The 23,452-nt window shown below is 41.9% G+C and overlaps 1 long non-coding RNA gene across 2 annotated transcripts; it reads right to left on the bottom strand.

The window, feature by feature from the left end:
* Positions 1-2,077: 2,077 nt before the first annotated feature.
* Positions 2,078-19,915, bottom strand: LOC120023615. Of its 2 annotated transcripts, none has more exons than XR_005472719.1 (5): positions 19,886-19,915; positions 18,868-18,994; positions 13,810-13,942; positions 5,318-6,443; positions 2,078-2,854 (listed from the first exon to the last, which is right to left on the bottom strand). It is a non-coding gene; the product is annotated as an uncharacterized LOC120023615 (long non-coding RNA). The 2 variants fall into 2 exon arrangements; XR_005472718.1 differs by having other exon boundaries at positions 19,599-19,901.
* Between the last annotated feature and the right edge of the window lie 3,537 nt (positions 19,916-23,452).

Genomic DNA, 23,452 nt, shown 5'->3' with positions numbered 1-23,452 from the left:
AAGGAAATGGATTGACAACTTGAAACTGCCATTGACTTTCACTGTATACAAGTATGCCTGTGGTAACCACCTAGGCACTCTGACATTCATATGGAAGGTATCCTCACATAGCAATGGTGTTCATGAGACCAGGCAAGCTTCTGTCATCTCCACACTGAGAAAAGAAATACCAACATACTCCACACTAGAGCAATGCAAAAAACATTCATGAACAAATACGCACACGCTGCAAAGTGAACAGCTACTTCCTGAGAGAAATGTATCAGTTTCTGACAGATGACAAGAGTTAAGCAAACGATGATGAACAGGGCCTACTTGATAAGAGAGTATCCTTGTTCCTCCTTGATGTTGATGACCCAGACCTGATCATGGATTTAAGGAAGCTGAATGGCAAACCACAATCCAAATTTCAGCCCTTTTGGGATGAAGTACAGAAGTATTTTAACGAATACACAGCTCAGGTCAATGATTGCAGACATGGGGCGGCAGGTAACCTAGTGGTTAGAGCATTGGACTAGTAACCGAAAGGTTGCAAGATCAAATCCCCGAGCTGACAAGGTAAAAATCTGTCGTTCTGCCCCTGAACAAGGCAGTTAACCCACTGTTCCTAGGCCGTCATTGAAAATAAGAATTTGTCTGCTTTCCAGTACACAGGAAGGTTTGACCTCGAGTTCATGGTCCAGTCTCGGGTGATAAGAAAGGAACATCAAGACTCAAAGTTTGGAACTACATTAAAACAGTTTGCCTGCATGTGGCAGAAGGACAGTGAAATGTTATGTGTGGATGATAAGGCAATCATCCCTGTCCAGCCTATAGGGACCTGTAACAGAGGCAAACATCCAAGCATTGCTCCTGTGAGTGGGCAAGTTCTAGCAGCTGCCGACCATGATTATCACATCAGTGGACTTGTACCATCTGTCATGTTGATCCCAGCATCTCCATCTAGTTCATTCTATGATGGGAAAGTTCACTGTCAAGGACAAGGTTTCCTAGCCATCCAGCCCCCTTCGACATAGTTGAAAAATCTCAGCATCCTCAGTGAATAGAACTACGGTGAAGATGATGTGTCTCTCAACAAGTCAATATTGATCATTCAATCTGATGGTGGGCCAGACCACAGAACAACAAATGCCTCTGTTCAAGCACGCCACACACTCAAACCCACAAATGCTGATGCTCCAGATACTCAACTAGTCTAAAGAAGGGCAGTTTTATTGCTTCTTTAATCAGGACAACAGTTTTCAGCTGTGCAAACATAATTGCAAAAGGGTTTTCTAATGATCAATTAGCCTTTTAAAATGATACACTTAGATTAGCTAACACAATGTGCCATTGGAACACAGGAGTGATGGTGTTGTAGCAAATCATTGAGGAGAGCTGAGCATTAAATATGAGTAGGTCTAGTTGCTAGGCTGAAGTAGCAAGGACATGCACATTAAGAGAAGATGACACCCAGGCCATATGACACCCAGGCTATACTCTATTTTTGAAAGAATACATTAACCAAGACCACACGTACATTTATGACAGCTGGACATACTATGGTCAGCAGGATACAGGAAGAAAGATGGAAGCAAGATAACTGATGACTAACACGTAAAACATAAGCATGCAATGCATAGATTATTTTAGGACGTGAAAAGGGTTCTGTCATCGTCATAACCTAACCAAAAGCAGATATGAGCGTTTGTGGGCGTGAACAAGCAAGCTCTGAGATGGAAAGATAATCATAGAGAAAAGTCAAGGGAAGCTATTTTCATATAGAGGGAGGGGACTCTATACTCCTATAAAGTAATCCTATAAAGGCAGGACTCTGTAATATGAGAATTTAGTCTCTTTCCATAGAGGGGCTCGGCTTTGCTAATTTGTATTAAAGTCTTTATTGAATTCACAAGTTCTTGTAAGAGTGTTATATTTCTGAGATGATTCTCCACGACAATGGTTGCTGATAATGGGCCTCTGTACGGCTATGTAGATATTCCTTTAAAAGAAAAATGTGCCGTTTCCAGCTACAATAGTCATTTATAACATTAACAATGTCTACACTGTATTTCTGATCAATTTGATGTTATTTTAATGGACCAAAAAAAAAGTGATTTTCTTTCAAAAACAAGGACATTTCTAAGTGACCCCAAACTTTTGAACGATTGTGTATATCAGAGATCATTTTTTTGATCAGGAATAACGAAACTGTCACAAGTTATACTTTAGTGTGTTTCATTTCTCATGGTTATAACAACATTGTAACATCTGCATTCTTTTTAAGAAAAATAGTGTAGGTTTTCACATGGAATAATATAACTCTTGAATCTCACACTAGGCCTAGAGCTCGCACAGGTGCATAGGACAATGTGGTAAAGTACTGTTATTCCTTATCCACTTAATGTTTTCATTTATAAAAAACAAAAATAAAACACTTGCTCGCCTCACTTTTCTGTGGGAAAAATCCATTAAACGGTTAATTAATTTTGTCTGGTATCACCTCCCCGATTCGGCTCGTACCTGGCTCGAACTCGGGACCTCTGCTTTGCTAACACACGTGGCCTCCCTCCTTGACAACATTCCAACGGTTTGAGCCACCCAAAAGGTACCGATTGGATGGCTCCATCCGCAACATTTCAAGCTAGCTGTGAAGTGAGCTTACGGTATGTACTTAACTCCGTTACATGGGCTCACAATGAATCAGTGAATGAATGAGTCAGACATGTTTTCCGTCAGCAGTATTGTTTAAAACCCTGAACATCTAGGAAAGTCTAAGGCTGTGTTGTTGGTTGGCCTGTTTTCCATTCTCTCTGCATGGGCGGGATGTCTGTGATCCAATACTGAAACAGGGACACAACTGCAGTGGCATCACCTGGAAAGAGAAGACACAAACGTTACATTACAGTTTGATTGCAATCAGGAATAGTGGGTGGTTAAACGTTAGTTATTTAATGAGGTCATTACTGCTGTTCCATAGCGGTGAGGACAAGTAAACTAGTTATCCTAGGCTAAATCCAGTATTGTACTGCCAGTGTACTCCTGTCACCTACAGTACCCCCCTGTTTCCTAACAGCTTCCCTTTCCCCCTGGGCTATGGCTTTTATCTGACTGTTCCGTTCAAGCAAAAATTAAAAGGAGATTCCATTCAGCCGGTGCATGAAAGTCATTAAATAAAACTGGCAGCAGACGTCCTCCCTGAGCCAGAGGTGTTGGGTGAAACAGTGAAATATAAGCTGTGGGATATTCTTTAGTGCTGCCCCTATGGTGAATTGATTCCTCCTCTCTCTCAGTTCTGAAAAGAAGCTCCAGTGAACTGTAAAAAGACTTGAAGGACTTTAAAACAGGCTAAACCAACAGCACACGGCAGGCTTACTGGGCTAAAGCATTGGTGGCCAGAAGCAGCTGGTTTTATTCCACTGGTGGCCAATTCCATTTGTGTTTAGCTAGATGAATACCCCACTTTGCATTTGCCACCTAAAACATTTATAGTACCCCATTGACATTCTGTTAAATGGAAATTTGCTTCTAGCAAAAAATAACAAGGAGGAATATTTTGCCGCTCCGACACAATATACAGGTGGGAATAGATTTGTTTTAACAGACTAAATGGTTATTAGACTTCTTTATTTCCCCTTTAAATGACTAATTAAGTTTCAGGGAAATACACAAAGCATGTTCACATCTGGAGAGCAGGTGGAGGGACCAGCAAGAATAGACTGTGTGGTTTGAGTCTAAAGTGAGTCGATTGTTGGAACTGATCACTGGTTTGGACTGGAGCCTGTTTTCCTCCTCAGCGTTGCCTTGGCGTCGAGAATGGAAAGAGGAGCGTCACTATTGCCACCTGCTCAACCGTGCCCTGAATCCCCTGGACAGGACAGTCATATAACACTCCAGAATAGTACACTCTTCCCCAGGGACAGCCAAGTATCCACTGATCCTATTAGTCATTAGGGCTGGGAATTGCCAGGGACCTCACGATACAATATTGGCAATACTATATGTATTGCGATTCGATACTGCGATTTCATGTTCCAAACATATTGGTCTGCTGCAGAGAGACAAGAGACCATGATCAGTCATGGAAATAAAAGTGCTGTAAACATGTTGGCTCAGGTACAGCCGACTAGCTCTAAGTAACGCAAAGAATATATATAAAAATATATATAATATCATCCAAAAATAATATCGCAATATGTAACTATCGATTTTCCCTCCCATCACTATTAGTAGGGTGTCTAATCAAAAACGCATCTTTTGACCAATGGATAAAATAATATGTTAATTGTGTAGATGCCCCTCTATGAAAACCAATGGTCCAAACCTCATGTCTCTATCGTAATCTGTTCAAAAGTTTTGGCGTTTTTACCCTTGTAGGATGGCCAAAATTAGGGTGAATAATTCAATGGAGGCCAGAGGGAAAAAGTTGTCAAATATTAGGAAAATAGCATCGTGTCAGCTAGGCTGAATGCTGTGCGAAAATTGAGGCAAACTGACAGGCTCACTGTTGAACTCGTCCCCCTTTCTTCTCGAATCCAGAGGACATAAAACAATATTGAGGTAAGCTATATATCGATTTTGAGACATGACATGATATTTTAGTATACGCTTTTCATATTAAATGCGAAATTCCTGTTATTTTTCAAAGATATCACATAAACAAGCAGATCTCTGAAATGTCAACGGAGCACTGAGCGTATAGCAAGCTTAAAAAAAAACAACAACTTTATGTTAATTTAGCTTTTTGCGACTCGGGGAAACAACTTTGCAGACTACCACCACAACATGTAAAATCCTCAAAAGTCACTGCGAGAAAGCGTTGCCACTACTGTATGTAAACAGAGCTCGGTGCTTATTATCGGAAGTATTAGGTTACGAAATCCGACTTTTTTAATATAATGTTCCACTGAACAATTCAGAACATGAAAATCATATTTGTCTTGGTAAAATGTACTTTATAACCTCTAGGCTACCCACCAAAGTGTGGGCAGAGTGGGTGGACAACATACTATTAGACAGATTTGACCCAAATACACACCTGAGGCCATCTCATTCACAATTTCTAGATCTGTACAAAGTGTGGTCTCCTGGCAGCTCTTGAGTGAAACTCCAGGTGAATGAATGGCAGGAGACACTGATGATTTTCAAACTGGTTAGTGTTTGGATAGGTGAGAGCATGCATGTATAGGTAAGTGATAGTATGGACAGGTGTGGTCTGGTATTTAAGGACAGGTGAGGGCTGATACTGACCGGTGACTGTATGCATGTGTACGTGAATGGCGAGCTCAGACAAACGCAGGTTAATCCAGGCGAGGTAAAACCAGATAAGACTACTCACCAGTAGACATGGTAGAGCTGTTCTGGAGCTCCTGCAGATCCTTTGCCACCCTTGCTGTGTCCTGTTGCTGCACCAGGGACTAGAGGCTGTGGAGCTGGGCAAAAACAGCAGGGGGGAATGTTCCATTGTACAGGCTGGTCAGAAGGCCCTCCACTACCAGATGAACCTGCTTGGTAGTGGAGTAAGTATACTATTACTCCACCAACCATTATAAGCTCCGTTGCTGAATGGGCCTGTGTCTAATCACCTGGTCTATCTCTAGACTGAGGTGCATATAAGGAACAGGAGCATCTGGCCCCTTTAACTGAACTACTGTGGACATTTCCAGAGGTCTTCCTCCTTAGCCTTCCACAGTAATTCACCAACAGAGAAACCTTAATCCCTGGAACCAATGGGATTCTTTGGACTGACTGACTGTCTGTCTAGTCCTCCAGAGGCAAGTCACGGAGGGATTATGACAGACCAGATGACTGAGCCTGTCCATTACATTTGAGCATGATGAAGTAAACCCAAACCTCTACACCTCGATTCCTAAATCTCTCAAGGTCCTCAAGTTGTTATAGGCTAGTGATTAATGAGCTGTGCTTTCACTTTCAATTTGCGTGTGCTCTGCACAGTGCTGTTCAAATTATTTATTTTCTGCCAATCCGAAAGCTATAAAATGAACTATGCTTCAGCACTTTTGGCCAGCTCTTAGGAAGACTGAAACACAGCTTAGGCTATATGTGACCGTATCTGGGTTGATTAGCAGCCCTGGTACGTCACACTCACAATCAGACACGTAGATATTGTGTGGTCCTGAGGAAGATTATCACTTCAGCTGCTCTTCTCTGCCTCATCTCTTCCTCCCCCCTCCGCTCCCCCTCGCTCTCGTAGGTGAACTCGAGCTGCAGCACGGGGCACCAGACCCAGAGACAAGAGCTTCTGTTGATGACGTTGCTTCCTCCTCTTCTTGTTGAGCCACACTCCTTCCTCCATGAGGGTCCCCAGGGTTGGATTCTGTAACCTGGCCCGCTCCGTCCACCACTGTCCCACCTCCTGGAGCTATAGTTCCCATTTCTCCTTCTTCTTCCTCCATCGTCTTCTTCTACCTCTTCATCTTTGTTGGACTCATGAGTGTTCTCAACTGAAGGGAACAAGAAAAAGTGAGCGCTTTTTAACTTTCATGACTTTCAGAAACTAGTGTCTAATCCCTTAAAGCTGGAATCCTCAATTGTAAAACTGCCACGTCCTTTTGCGATATTAGAACAACAAAGTTACTGCAAACAACGAACACAGTTTTTCCCCCTCGGACATCATTGCATGCAGCTGCATATGTAGTGCAATTTGTTTTACTACCATGCAATACGCTCCCCAGCTCTGCTTCGCCAACAAAAATAACGGCTATGGCGCTGTTTCCCCATATTGCGAATTCCAATGCAGCCGTTTTAGATCAATACATATCTTACTGTAATAGTTTTCCATTTAAAATTGACAAAAATAGCTTTCTAGCAAAAAAACGATTTCTCAAGCAGAATTTAACTATTATTATTGGTCTATTATCAAATGTTCCGCTTGGTGACGTCAGCAGGCAAGCAGAAACTCACGTCCATGCAAACCTGCTGATTAGAAGGTCCTGTGTAGATTGTATTTTAAACCAGCAACTATCAGAAAATAACATTGATTTGGCAGCAGGTAGCCTAGAGGTTAGAGCGTTGGACTAGTAACCGAAAGGTTTCAAGATCGAATCCCCAGGCCGACAAGGTAAAAATCTGTCATTCTGCCACTGAACAAGGCAGTTAACCCACTGTTCCTAGGCCGTCATTGAAAATAAGAATTTGTTCTTAAGTGACCTGCCTAGTTAAATAAAGGAAAATAAAATGTCACATTGTTACCATGTTAGTTTCATCAGCTGTTGTACAATATGATACAAAACACAGGAAAAACATTTTGACTGCCCTGGGCCTTTAAGGCAAGAATCCCATTTGGTTGTAGTACTGTAAGTCCCTGTGATCCAAATTCATCAAAAGTACCCATTTCATCGCACTTGGAATGAGCCACCTTCAACACCATGTCTACCCGGCCTTTAACACAAGACTTTGTTTATTTTGTAACAGATCAAGCTAATTCAGCAAGCATATTCAGCCAAGCTGCACCCCTTGGATGACCCTGCCTATAGACCTCTCTGTAGCTGAGGGGCTGGATCGATGCTCCAGGATGGGTGGATATCCACTGTCCAGGATCACAGAGCACAAATCTGACCGAATCGCCTGTGGTAAAGATGGGGCCTTCCCACACACAGCAGAGAGTGGAGGTTTTTCCCTAGGGTAACTGGTGGGTAGAGAGGCTGTCTGGAAATCAGCAACTCAACCACAGTCTATAGACTCCAGCAACACTACTGCAGAGCGTAAATGCACACTGTTAGGTGGGCGGCACACACACACACACTCTTTCTCTAGGCTTTCAGCAGTGTTGATAGCTTACCGGTCTGAAGGGGAAGCAACTACCATATGGGCAGCTGTGCAGAGACAGAGAAAGTGGCATTTTAAGTATCTTAAAAAACATTTGACTTATTTATCAATTTTCAGCTGAGAAAGGAAACTGCGCAAATACCAAGCTGGTAAATTATTATTCACGGCATTTACATAAAACTAATCATAAAAACCATGTACAGTGCATTTGGAAAGTATTCAAACCCCTTGACCTTTTCCACATTTTGTTACGTTACAGCCTTTCTAAAATTGACAAAAAAAATAAAATCCCATCAATCGACACACTATACCCCATAATGACGAATTTAAAACAGGTTTTTAGAAATGTTGGCTAATTTATAAAAAATTTAAAAACAGATACCTTATTTACATAAGTATTTAGACCCTTTGCGATGAGACTCGAAATTGATCTCAGGTGCATCCTGTTTTCATTGATCATCCTTGAGCTGCTTCTACAACTTGATTGTAGTCCACCTATGATAAATTCAATTGCGTGGACATGATTTGGAAAGGTACACACCTGTCTATATAAGCTCCCACAGTTGACAGTCCGTGTTAGAGAAAAAAACCAAGCCATGAGGTCGAAGGAATTGTCCGTAGAGCTCCGAGACAGGATTGTGTCGAGACACAGATCTGGGGAAGGGTACCAAAACATTTCTGCAGCATCGAAGATCCCCAAGAACAATGGCCTCCATCATTCCTAAATGGAAGACGTTTGGAACCACCAAGACAAACTGAGCAATCGGGGGAGAAGGGCCTTGGTCAGGGAGGTGACCAAGAGTTCCTCTGTGAAGATGGGAGAACCTTCCAGAAGGACAACCATCTCTGCATCACTTCGCCAATCCGGCCGTTACGGTAGTGTGGCGAGACGGAAGCCATTCCTCATTAAAAAGCATGATAGCCCGCTTGGAGTTTGCCAAAAGGCATATAAAGACTCTCAGACCATGAGAAACAAGATTCTCTGGTATGATGAAACCAAGATTGAACTCTGGCCTGAATGCCAAACGTAACGTCTGGAAGAAACCTGGCACCATCCCTACGGTGAAGCATGGTGGTGGCAGCATCATGCTGTGGGGATGTTTTTCAGTGGCAGGGACTGGGAGTTTAGTCAAGATTGTGGGAAAGGTGAACGGAGCAAAGTACAGAGAGATCCTTGATGAAAACTTGCTCCAGAGTGCTCAGGACCTCAGACTGGGGAAAAGATTCACCTTCCAACAGGACAACGACCCTAATCACACAGCCAAGACAACGCATCTTGGAGTGGGTTCGGGACAAGTCTCTGAATGTCCTCGAGTGGCCCAGCCAAAGCCCGGACTTGATCCCAATTGAAAATCTCTGGAAAGACTTGAAAATAGCTGTGCAGTGAATCTCCCCATTGAACCTGACAGAGCTTGAGAGGATCTGCAGAGAAGTATGGGAGAAACTCCCAAAATACAGGTGTGCCAAGCTTGTAGCATCATACCCAAAAAGACATCGAGGCTGTAATCGCTGCCAAAGGTGGCTCAACAAAGTACTGAGTAAAGGGTCTGAATACCTACCTGTTTTTGCTTTGTCACTTTGTCATTATGGGGTATTGTGTTTTAAATACATTTTTGAATAAGGCTGTAATGTAACAAAATGTGGAAAAAGTCAAGGGGTCTGAATACTTTCTGAATGCACTGTAGGAAGCGATTTGCTGTTGGAGGTAATATGTAAATTATGCGGCAGATATGGGGCTAAGTGGACATGGGCTCGATAATAGACACTTAATGCAGCAAGGTCCAGCTCAATCAATCGTGGTTAAAAGACACAGGCTGTCCTGTAGAATGAAGACGGACGTGTGGTACATTCACACGCACGCATAGTATTAGTCATGAAAAAAAATGGTCTGTTTAAAAGGGAAACAGGTGAACTGCAGTCATCTAAGGAATGTGAGTCACACTGCTCCCTCTAGTGGTCAGGTAGGCTAAGTCTATTAGTGATCCAGAAACAACATTGTAATGTTGACAGGAGGGATGAATAGTAAGGTCATCCAAGGTCTCTCTGATGAGTAAATCTAAACCACTGCTAAGATATCATTCTTAGCCGAGTTGGTCCCTCACTTTACACATTTTGACGGTCTAAGAACTCCAAGGCCTTGTGGGAGGTTGAAGGAATTAGGCTTTTGGAAACAAATTCCTTGTGACATGCATAGACACACAGGCCCAAAACTACTCACCAACTAGCGGGTGCAGCCCAAATACAATGCAGTAGAGTTGCTATTAACTAGGCAAATAGCAGTAGACATTGCTCTTACAGTGTCAGATTATTCAGTCACTTGAGTATTGCTGAGCTTCTCCCCATGCCTCTTTACTTGTTTTTGGTGTGTATACTGTTCATTGAGATTTTCCCATAAGTGGGCCTTTTCAAATATGCAATATACATGATGACTTCATTCCTTGCTTAGATGTTAATAAAAAAAGAGAGAAGAACTGCATCATGCGTATACGCCCAGCTGCTCTACATGGAAGTACTTTAAGCCATTATTCAAAATAGACATCTGCCACGGTAAATGTTAAGACTTTGAAGAAACAACTAAAAAAAATAAAAAATGTATGACTATGAGGTTGTCATGGTGCTCTTTGCTTTCTCCATGGTAACAAATATTTAAAGCGGTAGGCATACTGTACCTGCAAGCGTACTGTAGCACAGAGCCACAGACACAAACATCTACTCGAAACCACTCTACTACTCCATGTGTACTACTACAAGATTAGGCCTATCCTGTAATTGCTAACCTCTACTACTTCTAAAATAGTGCTGCTTGTCAGAAAAATGGAATGGCCAAGCATTAAAGGTGCAATACGAAGAAATCGCTCCGCCATTTCCTGGTTACAAAAATGTGAATAGTTCGCCAAATTTCAGTTTGTGACAAAACAAGCAATACAGTGTAGAGAATCATTGTACCATGTAAACTGCTGTGAAATATATTTTTAATAAAGAAAAATATTGTGTTTTCAGCTTGTGTACAAAACCGAAAGAACAAAACTTAACGGGAAGCATAGAAATAGCACACATAGAACCGATCTACCGGTTCTTAGACTTGCTTTAATGAGAATGATAGATCTATAACTCATATTTAAAAATAATAATAATAATATTAAAAAAGTAAAAAGTATTAATAGGCCTAAATTGCTGACTCGGCATAAACCATTGTAACGTGCAAATATAGCTGAATTGAGTATGCCTTGATGTCATAAATTCTTGAGCTGCTAGAAAAACATATCTTCCAATTAATTAACACAATTGCTGCAGAGAGCTTGTAAAGTGTAAATACTAGTACAACCCATTCTGTGTACAAATTAAGGTGTTGCCTTTGGCTATTCTCTAATGGCAACTACTAATCTCATCAGTTTCAGCCAGGTAGCCTAAACCCCCTACCTCTCCAGCAGGCAGACGGTGAGTGAGTGAAATGGACTGGGGTAGGACGGCTTAGAGCAGCTTGTTCATTCAGTTGTTTCGTGATGCCAGGGAAACCTCCACTAAACACATCTACTGTACTTGGTTACATCTCAGTCTACTGATCACATAACAAAAAAAATATACGTTCTATGGTAAATCAATGTCAACTGTTGAGCATAAATGGTTTAATTGAGTGCCCACATAAGCCATTTACACTGAGATAATCAACCCATATCTGTAATAATAACCATAACATTTGACCTCGAGAACACACTGAGCAACAGCATCAACCATTTTATTTAACCTTTATTTAACTAGGCAAGTCATTTAAGAACAAATTCTTATTTACAATGACGGCTTACCCCAGCCAAACCCGAACCCGGACGACGCTGGGCCAATTGTGCACCGCCCTATGGGACTCCCAATCACGGCCGGTTGCGATACAGCCTGGAATCGAACCAGGATCTGTAGTGATGCGCCACTCGGGAGCCCCTAACTGGCTGGTCTAATCCATGTGGCACAGATCCCATCTCAATGCATGGGGTACACTCTGCATAACCATCTAACAACTAAGATCATTGTTAACTTCTACTTGCACACAATCCCGGATCCGGGAGCACCCCCATCAGTAAAAAAGCTGACTAGCATAGCCTAGCATAGCGTCACAAGTAAATACTAGCATCTTTAAATATCATTAAATCACAAGTCCAAGACACCAGATGAAAGATACACATCTTGTGAATCCAGTCATCATTTCTGATTTTTAAAATGTTTTACAGGGAAGACACAATATGTATTTCTATTAGCTAACCACGATAGCAAAAGACTCAACTTTTTTTTCCCACCATTTTTTCCCTGCATAGGTAGCTATCACAATTTCGACCAAATAAAGATATAAATAGTCACTAACCAAGAAACAACTTCATCAGATGACAGTCTGATAACATATTTATTGTATAGCATATGTTTTGTTAGAAAAATGTGCATATTTCAGGTATAAATCATAGTTTTACATTGCAGCCACCATCACAACTCTCACCAAAGCAACTAGAATAACTACAGAGACCAACGTGAATTACCTAAATACTCATCATAAAACATTTATGAAAAATACACAGCGTACAGCAAATGAAAGACAAAGATCTTGTGAATCCAGCCAATATTTCAGATTTTTTAAATGTTTTACAGCGAAAACACAATATAGCATTATATTAGCTTACTACAATAGCCAACCACACAACAGCATTGATTCAAGCCAACAATAGCGATAACGAATAAACCAGCAAAATATATGAATTTTTTCACTAACCTTCTCAAACTTCTTCAGATGACAGTCCTATAACATCATATTACACAATACATATAGAGTTTGTTCGAAAATGTGCATATTTAGCGGCACAAATCGTGGTTATACAATGAGAATAGTAGCCAAGCTGCCAACAAAATGTCGGGAGAAATCTTGGGAGAGGCACCTAATCTAATCATTAACTAATCATAAACTTGACTAAAAAATACAGGTTGGACAGCAAATGAAAGATACATTAGTTCTTAATGCAACCGCTGTGTTAGATTTTTAAAATTAACGTTACTACGACATACAGCGTACGTTAAAGCGAGACCGCACCGAAATTAATGGCGGAATAGGAGTTTTACATTTTTCAACAGAACAACGAATTAACATCATAAATAGTTCTTACTTTTTGATGAGCTTTCATCAGAATCTTGGGCAAGTTGTCCTTTGTCCAGAAGAATCGTTGCTCGGTTGTAGATTGTCGCCTTCAACTTTGGAATTAGCAGTAAACATTAGCCATGTGGCGAAGACGTGCCCAACTCACTATAACGCAGCACAAAGAAAATTCCGAAAATCGCAATATACTGATATAAAATGATATAACTCGGTTTAAAATAACTACATTATGACGTTCTTAACACCTATATCGAATAAAATCAGAGCCGGATATATCTAAGGCCTATAACGGGAGCTTTCCAGAACGCCATCCTGAGGTCTGTCTTGCGTCATGGCGAATGTTGAAAAGAGTGCACCCCCGGTTCCAAGAGCCCTTATATGGCCTCAGATCTGCCTAGCAACTCCATTCCAATTCTCACTATTTGCTGACATCTAGGGGAAGGCGTATGCAGTGCATGTCGACCAATAGAAGACATGCAAATTAATAAACTGACCCTAGAACAGCCTGCCTGATTTCAGATTTCTCACAGGAAGTTTGCTCCAACTTGAGTTCTGTTTTACTCACAGATATAATTCAAACGGTTTTAGAAACTAGAGAGTGTTTTCTATCCAATAGTAATAATAATATGCATATTGTACGAGCAAGAATTGAGTACGAGGTAGTTTAATTTGGCAACAAAATTTTTACAAAGTGAAAACAGCACCCCCTATTGAGAAAAGGTAAAAAATATTTGTTCCTGCTTTTCCCCCACAACTGGACTGGAAAAGACAATCAAGGAGAGTGATAGTAACACTGAGCACTGAGCCGAACTGGGGAACCTACTATCGAGAGGCCTCGATAGTAAATCCCTTGCTTTACGGAGCATCTCTGTCCCCACAGACAGTCCATAAATGTAAGATTATAGCCCTCTTACCAACTCCACAGTATTTATGCATGCTGGCTGAAGGCGTGACAGATCCCTCTGCACTCGTCTTGTAATCTGCAGGGGGAGCTAGGACTGTGTATACTCGTCTGCCTTGCTGGGGATAGTGTTATCCCTCTATCTCCTGAGACACAGAGTAAATGAGAAAGAAAGAACATTAGCTATACTGTAAGTACTGGTAGTTGGTTTGGAGGTGTTTGTAGCTATATCATTTCCTGAGTGTGACACCAACTTAGTTGGGAGTAATAAAAAGCAGGTGATGTCTCACTCAGCTCCGGAAACAATATTTATTTCAAATCAAATTTTATTTGTTACATGTGCCGAATACAACAGTGAAATGCTTACTTACAAGCCCTTAACCAACAATGCAGTTTTAACAAAAGTTTGTGATAAGTAAAAAACAAGAAACAAAAAGTTACAAATAATTAAAGAGCAGCAGTAAAATAACAATAGCGAGGCTATATACTTGGGGTACCGGTACAGAGTCAATGTACAGAGGCACTGGTTAGTCGAGGTGATTGAGGTAATATGTACATACATGTAGGTAGAGTTATTAAAGTGACTATACATAGTTAATAAACAGAGAAAAGCAGCAGCGTAAAAGAGTGTGGGGGGGGGGGGGCGATGCAAATAGTCTGGGTAGCCATTTGATTAGCTGTTCAGGAGTCTTATGGCCTGGGGGTAGAAGCTGTTGAGAAGCCTTTTGGACCTAGACTTGGCGCTCCGGTACTGCTTGCCGTGCGGTTGCAGAGAGAACAGTCTACAGTTGAAAGTGTAGTTTACATACACTTATGTTGGAGTCATTAAAATAAATGTTTCAAATTTCTTGTTAACAAACTATAGTTTTGGCAAGTCGGTTAGGACATCTACATTGTGCATGACACAAGTAATTTTCCCAACAATTGTTTACAAACAGATTATTTCACTTATAATTCCTGTATCATAATTCCAGTGGGTCAGAAGTTTACATACACTAAGTTGACTGTGCCTTTAAACAGCTTGGAAAATTCCAGAAAATGATCATGGCGCTAGAAGCTTCTGATAGGCTAATTGACATCATTTGAGTCAATTGGAGGTGTACCTTTGGATGTATTTCAAGGCCGACCTTCAAACTCAGTGCCTCTTTGCTTGACAAAATGGGAAAATCAAAAGAAAATCAGCCAAGACCTCAGATTTTTTTTTTTAGACCTCCACAAGTCTGGTTCATCCTTGGGAACAATTTCCAAACGCCTGAAGGTACCACGTTCATCTGTACAAACAATAGTACGCAAGTATAAACACCATGGGTCCACGCAGCCGTCATACCGCTCAGGAAGGAGACGCGTTCTGTCTCCTAGAGATGAATGTACTGTGGTGCGAAAAGTGAAAATCAATCCCAGAACAACAGCAAAGGGCCTTGTGAAGATGCTGCAGGAAACAGGTACAAAAGTATCTAAATCCACAGTAAAACGAGTCCTACATAGTCATAACCTGAAAGGCCGCTCAGCAAGGAAGAAGCCACTGCTCCAAAACCGCCATAAAAAAGCCAGACTACGGTTTGCAACTGGACATGGAGACAAAGATCGTACATTTTGGAGAAATGTCCTCTGGTCTGATGAAACAAAAATAGAACTGTTTGGCCATAATGACCATCGTTATGTTTGGAGGAAAAAGGGGGAGGCTTGCAAACCATCGTTATGTTTGGAGGAAAAAGGGGGAGGCTTGCAAGCTGAAGAACATCACAACCGTGAAGCACGGGGGTGGCAGCATCATGTTGTGGGAGTGCTTTGCTGCAGGAGGGACTGGTGCACTTCACAAAATAGATGGCATCATGAGAAAGGAAAATTATGTGGATATATTGAAGCAACATCTCAAGACATCAGTCAGGAAGTTAAAGCTTGGTCGCAAATGGGTCTTCCAAATGGACAATGACCCCAAGCATACTTCCAAAGTTGTGGCAAAATGGCTTAAGGACAACAAAGTCAAGGTATTGGAGTGGCCATCGCAAAGCCCTGACCTCATTCCTATAGAACATTTGTGGGCAGAACTGAAAAAGTGTGTGCGAGCAAGGAGGCCTAAAAACCTGATTCAGTTACACCAGCTCTGTCAAGAGGAATGGGCCAAAATTCACCCAACTTATTGTGGGAAGCTTGTGGAAGGCTACCTGAAACGTTTGACCCAAGTTAAACGATTTAAAAGGCAATGCTACCAAATACTAATTGAGTGTATGTAAACTTCTGACCCACTGGGAATGTGATGAAAGAAATAAAAGCTGAAATAAATAATTCTCTACTATTATTTTGACATTTCACATTCTTCAAATAAAGAGGGGATCCTAACGGACATCAGACAGGGAATTCTTACTTGGATTAAATGTCAGGAATTGTGAAAAACTGAGTTAAAATGTATTTGGCTAAGGTGTATGTAAACTTCCGACTTAAACTGTATGACCTGACTTGGGTGGCTGTATTCATTGACAATTTTCAGGGCCTTCCTCTGACAACGCCTGGTGTAGAGGTCCTGGATGGCAGGAAGCTTGGCCCCAGTGATGTACTGGGCTGTACGCACTACCCTCTGTAGTGCCTTGGGGTCGGAGGCCGAGCAGTTGCCATACCAGGCAGTGATGCAACCAGTCAGGGTGCTCTCGATGGTGCAGCTGTAGAACCTTTTGAGGATCTGAGGACCTGTGCAAATCTTTTCAGTCTCCTGAGGGGGGAATAGGTTGTCGTGCCCACTTCACGGCTGTCTTGGTGTGCTTGGACCATGATAGTTTGTTGGTGATGTGGACACCAAGGAACTTGAAGCTCTCAACCTGTTCCACTACAGCCCCATCAATGAGAATGGGGCAGGCTTCGTGCTCCTATTCTTGTAGTCCACAATCATCTCCTTTATCTTGATCACGTTGAGGGAGAGGTTGTTGTCCTGGCACCACACGGCCAGGTCTCTGACCTCCTCCCTATAGGCTGTCTCATCGTTGTCGGTGATCAGGCCTAACACTGTTGTGTCATCAGCTAACTTAATAATGGTGTTGGAGTCGTGCCTGGCCATGCAGTCACGAGTGAACAGGAAGTACAGCAGGGGACTGAGCACGCACCCTGGGGGCCCCCGTGTTGAGGATCAGCGTGGAGGATGTTTTTTTACCTACCCTTAGCACCTGGAGGGGGGGGGGGGTGTCAGGAAGTACAGGATCCAGTTGCAGAAGCAGGTGTTTAGTCCCAGGGGCCTTGGCTTAGTGATGAGCTTTGAGGGCACTATGGTGTTGAACGCTGAGCTGTAGTCAATTATTAGCATTCTCACATAGGTGTTCCTTTTGTCCAGGTGGGAAAGGGCAGTGTGAAGTGCAATAGAGTTTGCATCACCTGTGGATCTGTTGGGGCGGTATGCAAATTGTAGTGGGTCTATATTTTCTGGGATAATGATGTTGATGTGGGCCATGGCCAGCCTTTCAAAGCACTTCATGGCTACAGACGTGAATGCTACGCGTCGGTAGTCATTTATGCAGGTTACCTTAGTGTTCTTGGGCACAAGGACTATGTTGGTCTGCTTGAAACATGTTGGTATTACAGACTCCGACAGGGAGAGGTTGAAAATGTCAGTGAAGACACTTGCTAGTTGGTCACAGCATGCTCGCAGTACACGTCCTGGTAATCCGTCTGGCCCTGCGGCCTTGTGAATGTTGACCTGTTTAAAGGGCTTACTTACATCGGCTACGGAGAGCATGATCACACAGTCGTCCGGAACAGCTGATGCTCTCATGCAATTTTCAGTGTTACTTGCATCGAAGCAAGCATAGAAGTAATTTAGCTCATCTGGTAGGCTCATGTCATTGGGAAGCTCGCGGCTGTAATAGTTTGCAAGCCATGCCACATCCGACGAGCTTCAGAGCCGGTGTAGTACGATTCGATCATTGTCCTGTATTGACGCTTTGCCTGTTTGATGGTTTGTCGGATGGCATAGCAGGATTTCTTACAAGCTTCCGGGTTAGAGTCCCGCTCCTTGATAGCGGCAGCTCTACCCTTTAGCTCAGTGCGGATGTTGCCTGTAATCCATGGCTTCTGGTTGGAGTATGTATGTACATACACTGTAGGTACGATGTCGTCAATGCAATTATTGATGAAGCCAGTGACTGTTGTGGTGTACTTCTCAATGCCATCGGAAGAATCACGGAACATATTCCATTCTGTGCTAGCAAAACAGTCCTGTAGCTTAGCATCTGCTTCATCTGACCACTTTTTTATTGACCAAGCAGGTGCTTCCTGCTTTAGTTTTTGCTTGTAAGCAGAAATCAGGAGGATAGAATTAGGGTCAGATTTGCCAAATGAAGGGCGAGGGAGAGCTTTGTATGCGTCTCTGTGTGTGGAATAAAGGTGGTCTAGAGTGTTTTTCCCTCTGGTTGCACATTTAACATGCTGATAGAAATTAGGTAAAACGGATTTAAGTTTCCTTGAATTAAAGTCCCCGGCCACTAGGAACGCCACCTCTGGATGAGCGTTTTCCTGTTTGCTTATGGCCGTATACAGCTCATTGAGTGCGGTCTTAGTGCCCGCATCGGTTTGTGGTGGTAAATAGACAGCTACGAAGAATATAGATGAAAACTCTTGGTAAATAGTGTGGTCTACAGCTTATCATGAGAGACTATCACAGGCGAGCAAAACCTTGAGACATCCTTAGATATCATGCACCAGCTGTTGTTTACAAATATACATAGACCGCCACCCCTTGTCTTACCAGAGGCTACTGTTCTATCCTGCCGATACGGTGTATAACCCGCCAGCTGTATGTTATTCATGTCGTCATTTAGCCATGACTCGATGAAACATAAGATTTTACAGTTTTTAATGTCCCGTTGGTAGGATATACGTGCTTGTAGTTCGTCTATTTTATTATCCAAAGATTGTACGCTGGCTAACAGGACCGATGGTAAAGGAAAATTACCCACTCAGCGCCGGATCCTTACAAGGCACCCTGACCTTCGTCCTCGATATCGCCGTCTCTTTCTCTTTCTCCTCTTGACAGAGATAAGAATAATTTGAGAATAACTTGTATATTGTAATATGAAACTCTACTTACCAGTGATAGTGCCCTCCTCCTCTAGGCCTACTTTTTGTTTCACAGAGGTCTCAGCGGGTGGAGAGCTGGATTCTTTCGCAGGCCTGGGAGGTAAGGTACAGCCTCTGAAGAACCTTAGACTGGAATACTGAAACAAAGTTAACTAACATTCTTAAAGGTGCTACACATATATATATTTTTTGCATAGTAATGTCTAATATACCTGGTGCTAATAGTGGAATGATAGTGTTTCACAACATTACTTAACTGCCACTGTTGTGATTGGCTAAGATATTTGCCTATTGATCTCTCCCTTCAGGGGCGGCTTCTATTGTAAAAAAAAATACATAATCTGATGTGTAGCATCTTTTAACTTTTATTTCACTTTGCTGTCCATGTCAAGTACAAGCCACAGGCTTCAAATAAAAATGTAGTTAATGGACAAATGGGGGGGGAAATCATCACAACAGCAGCTGATAGATTAAAGTAAAACAGACAGTAAGCATAAACACTTGATTAAAATCAGAAGCTTACAATAAAAGGAATACAATGTATCCAATGATGTATACATCTATGAATGTATTACAAAAACACGCGGAATTGACAGGGCAGGATGCCACTTGCGTTTGACACAGTGAGATGCGCGAGGTGAGTAGCTGCCTTGCTAGCAGGATAGCTAGCTAGTACAAACTTGTAAAACCAGCTAATGTTAGCTAACGGTACGTCTGGCGTTAGAAGCGAAATTGACTTACCTTGTTTCCTATGTGCCATATCACTAGAATTAACTCGAATGCACCATTAAACAAACCTGTGATGAACGCTAAAGCTATCAGCTAGATAGCTCGTTAGCATAGCCATCTACCCTGCTAGTGAGTGTTTTGCAGCTTTTAAGAACTTCTGGAATGACACTCCATCATTTGCATCATTGCATTGACTAAGCATGCCCCGTTACCACTGAAATCATTTAGCCAAATATCATTGTGTGTGTGTGTGTGTGCACAGCGGTGAAAGAAAAAAACAAGCAAGCTGGAGCGCAGACCTCACTTAGCTATCCACACGAGAATGGAACCAAAGACTGTATAGTTTAGAAACGGATAGAAGTTCAACTGCCTGCATCAGTGCCCCTGCCAGACAGTGGCTCCCTATATCCTGATCAACAGCTCCCCCTCTGGTCGCATCCAGTAATATCAACTCCATTGACATGCGCAAACTAAGCCAGATGTGAAAAAGGGTTTGAAAGCAGCGCATGGAAACCGCGATGTGAATATCAAATAGGTAGGTACCCATGGCTCAGCATCAGGACCAGAGTGAGCCTAGTTTGGAATGGGCGCACCCTCTAAACTTCGCTGGAAACCTCAGCATGTGAACGGGATTTGAGGAGGAATTACCTACTGTAGAATGTCAGCTCTGAAGAAGGTAACATCATTTTTGATAATCTACCCCTCATGTCATAGTTATACCCTATTCGAAAAGTCTAAGGGTGTCGGATTAGCAACGTTGGCAGCACATGGATTTCAGTGTGTTTGAATAGTCAGTGATTTTAGCATAGTGATAGATTAAGTGTTCAGTTTGGAAATGGGTGGGTCTCAGCATCTTACTTCCAAATAAATTTTTTCTGTATGGCTGATCAGTCTTATGTAATATCCACTGTTTAAGAATTTTGATAGATGATTTTGGTAGAAAAGATCATTCATTACTTTTTAGTTAGCTCCAATTATTAATTCCCCCCTGCATCTTTCCTAGAAAGATTCTCATTGGAATGATTTTGCACTGTGGTGCACCTGACATGCTTTTGTACACAAACACACCACTGTTCTCTCTGGCTGCTGCTGCATACATGCACAACTTTGTCCCGGAAGAGAAGAGTGAGAGATGGGAACTTTCTAGGCAAAAAACTGAATTTTTTTGTGAGATGTAAACCTCTGAAATGGAAGAAATGTATCTTTCACAGTGCATGTCATCTCACACACTTCTGTGTGCAGCCGGCAGACATGCAATGTGCTGCTGCTATCTGTCTGTGTGGACTATGTTCAGTGGAAGCAGTGGTGCTGGTTAGTAGTGGGTACCGCTTGCCTTGCATGCTTTGAAGGGAGAGCTCGGTTCAGCTAGGGAAGGGAGGCAGGCAGCCGTGTTTGAATAGTCAGTTTCTCTGTCTGTGAGGAGCTGGGAGGAAACCTGGGTAAACATGTTATGTAATGATCGGTTGTTGAGGACACTGTGAGAGAAGCCAAGTATTCAACAAGACTATCTGGGACAATAATAATCAACTAGTACACTGTGCATTTATTTATTTGTGGCCAAAGAGCAATAGCAGCAAGACTAGATGTATTCCCGTGAAGGGTGTATAGAATCTGTGAATTAGGTTACATCACTTGGGCTGCGGCTGGCGTATAGATACAGTATGATGTGCTATTGTCAGGTATGATGATGAGTCAAATGCCACAGTAGTTAGGATTCACAATTTGCAGATGCAATGATTGATGCCAAACAAAAATGCTGTCATTGTGAGCAAAATTGTGCTTTTGAACACCACGGGAAGAAGTGCTGTAAAATTCCTGGTATACCATTGGCACAGTACAATACATTATCTGGTTGCACAGAGACCGCATATAGGCTAGTGGTTGACAGAGTTCCCACTGGGCTCAGATGTCAGTTAAACATCTAGTTTTGATTTACATTGGTTGAGTTGTCAACTAATGTGAAAGGAACAAAAAATGTCTGGATCATTGGATTTAGTTTAAAAGTTGGATGAAAAAAATATGTAATTCCCTTATGTTGATGACTTTTTGCAAATCAGTTTACGACATTGATTCAACATCGTATTGAATTATTTTGTTGAACTGATGTGGAAACAACATTGATTCAACCAGTTTTTTCCCAGTAGGTTGTAAATATTCCACATACATCATAGGTGTTTTTATTTAACTAGGCAAGTCAGTTATGAACTAATTCTTATTTAGAATGGTTAACTGCCTTGTTAAGGGGTAGAACAACAGATTTTTACCTTGTCAGCTCGGGGATTCAATCTAGCAACCTTTAGGTTACTGGCCTAACACTCTAACCACTAGGCTACCTGCCACCCCTAAAAAGGTGAACATTGTAATTTGCATGTAATCACTCTCCTAAAAGCTGAATGGCACATTGCGATCCCTCAAACCTCATATTTCCTAAACAGTTCAAATACGCTACACCCTGCCTCTTCAATAATACAAAGAGATTGTCCGTATTTTTAGCCCATAGTTGCCAACGCATCTTTCTTCAATGACAACCAGCTGCGCGGCAGAAACTTTGTGGTAGATTCCTGTGTGTTTCTCTCTGGACGAGGAACAGAGAGGATCGCCACAGTCGCAACATGGAAACTGCATTTCTTACCATGTGGAAGCAAACTGAGGGCACGTCAATTGCAAAGTGTTCTGTGTTCATTTATTATGCAAGCGTGTGTGAGAGATAGTGGTTTGGCAAAGCCCTGTCGTGACAGCCAGGAGGAAAGCAGTGTGTAATGAAATGAAGTGAATGGAAGAGGGGGGCGGACCTAGTGTCGAATGAGCAGGGAGTTATCAAGATTGGCAACTGTAAATGATTAGCATGTGTTTGTGTCAGAATTGAATTGAGAATGCCTCATGAATTCCAATGAAATGAATGCATTTTAATTTAATTTTAATGTAAGTACTTAACAGGATACAGAATTGCAATTAAAATTTGCATGAAAGGAAATATAATTGATATCAGTGAAATTCAATGAAATTAAAATGTCTCTTCTATTCTATATTAGGTGTAGTCTATACAAAGATTAATCTTGTACATTAAACATCATATGTCGTTATATACAGAAAGTATTCAGACTCCTTGACTTTTCCAACATTTTGTTGCATTACAGCCTTATTCTAAAATTGATTTTTTTTGTAAATTTACTCAGCAATCTACACACAATACCCCATTACGAAAAAGCAAAAACAGGTTTTTAGAAATATTTGCAAATTTATAAAATATTAAAAACAGAAATACATATTTACATAAGTATTCAGACCCTTTGCTATGAGACTCGAAATTGAGTTCAGGTACATCCTGCTTCCACTGATCATTCTTGAGATTGGACATGATTTGGAAAGGCACACATGTCTATATAAGGTCCCACGGTTGACAGTGCATGTTAGAGCAAAAACTAAGTCATGAGGTCGAAGGAATTGTCCGTAGAGCTCCAAGACAGGATTGTGTCGAGGCACAGATCTGAGGAAGGGTACCAAAAAATGTCTTTAGCATTGAAGGTTCCCAAGAACACAGTGGCCTCCATCATTCTTAAATGGAAGAAGTTTGGAACCACCGTGACTCTTCATAGAGCTGGCCGCCCGGCCAAACTGATAGCCACTCTGACCTTCCAGAAACCCAATCATCTCTGCAGCACTCCACCAATCAGGCCTTTATGGTAGAGTGGCCAGACGGAAGCCACTCCTCAGTAAAAGGCAGTACGCTTGGAGTTTGCCAAAAGGCACCTAAAAGACTCTCAGACCGTGAGAAACATTATTTAACTCTTTGGCCTGAAGGCGTCACGTCTGGAGGAAACCTGGCACCATCCCTACGGTGAAGCATGGTGGTGGCAGCATCATGT

The sequence above is a fragment of the Salvelinus namaycush genome, chromosome 28, assembly GCF_016432855.1.
Source record: "Salvelinus namaycush isolate Seneca chromosome 28, SaNama_1.0, whole genome shotgun sequence".
NCBI lineage: Eukaryota > Metazoa > Chordata > Actinopteri > Salmoniformes > Salmonidae > Salvelinus > Salvelinus namaycush.
Note: the sequence above shows the minus strand (reverse complement) of the source record. Positions and strands in the feature narration are given on the sequence as shown.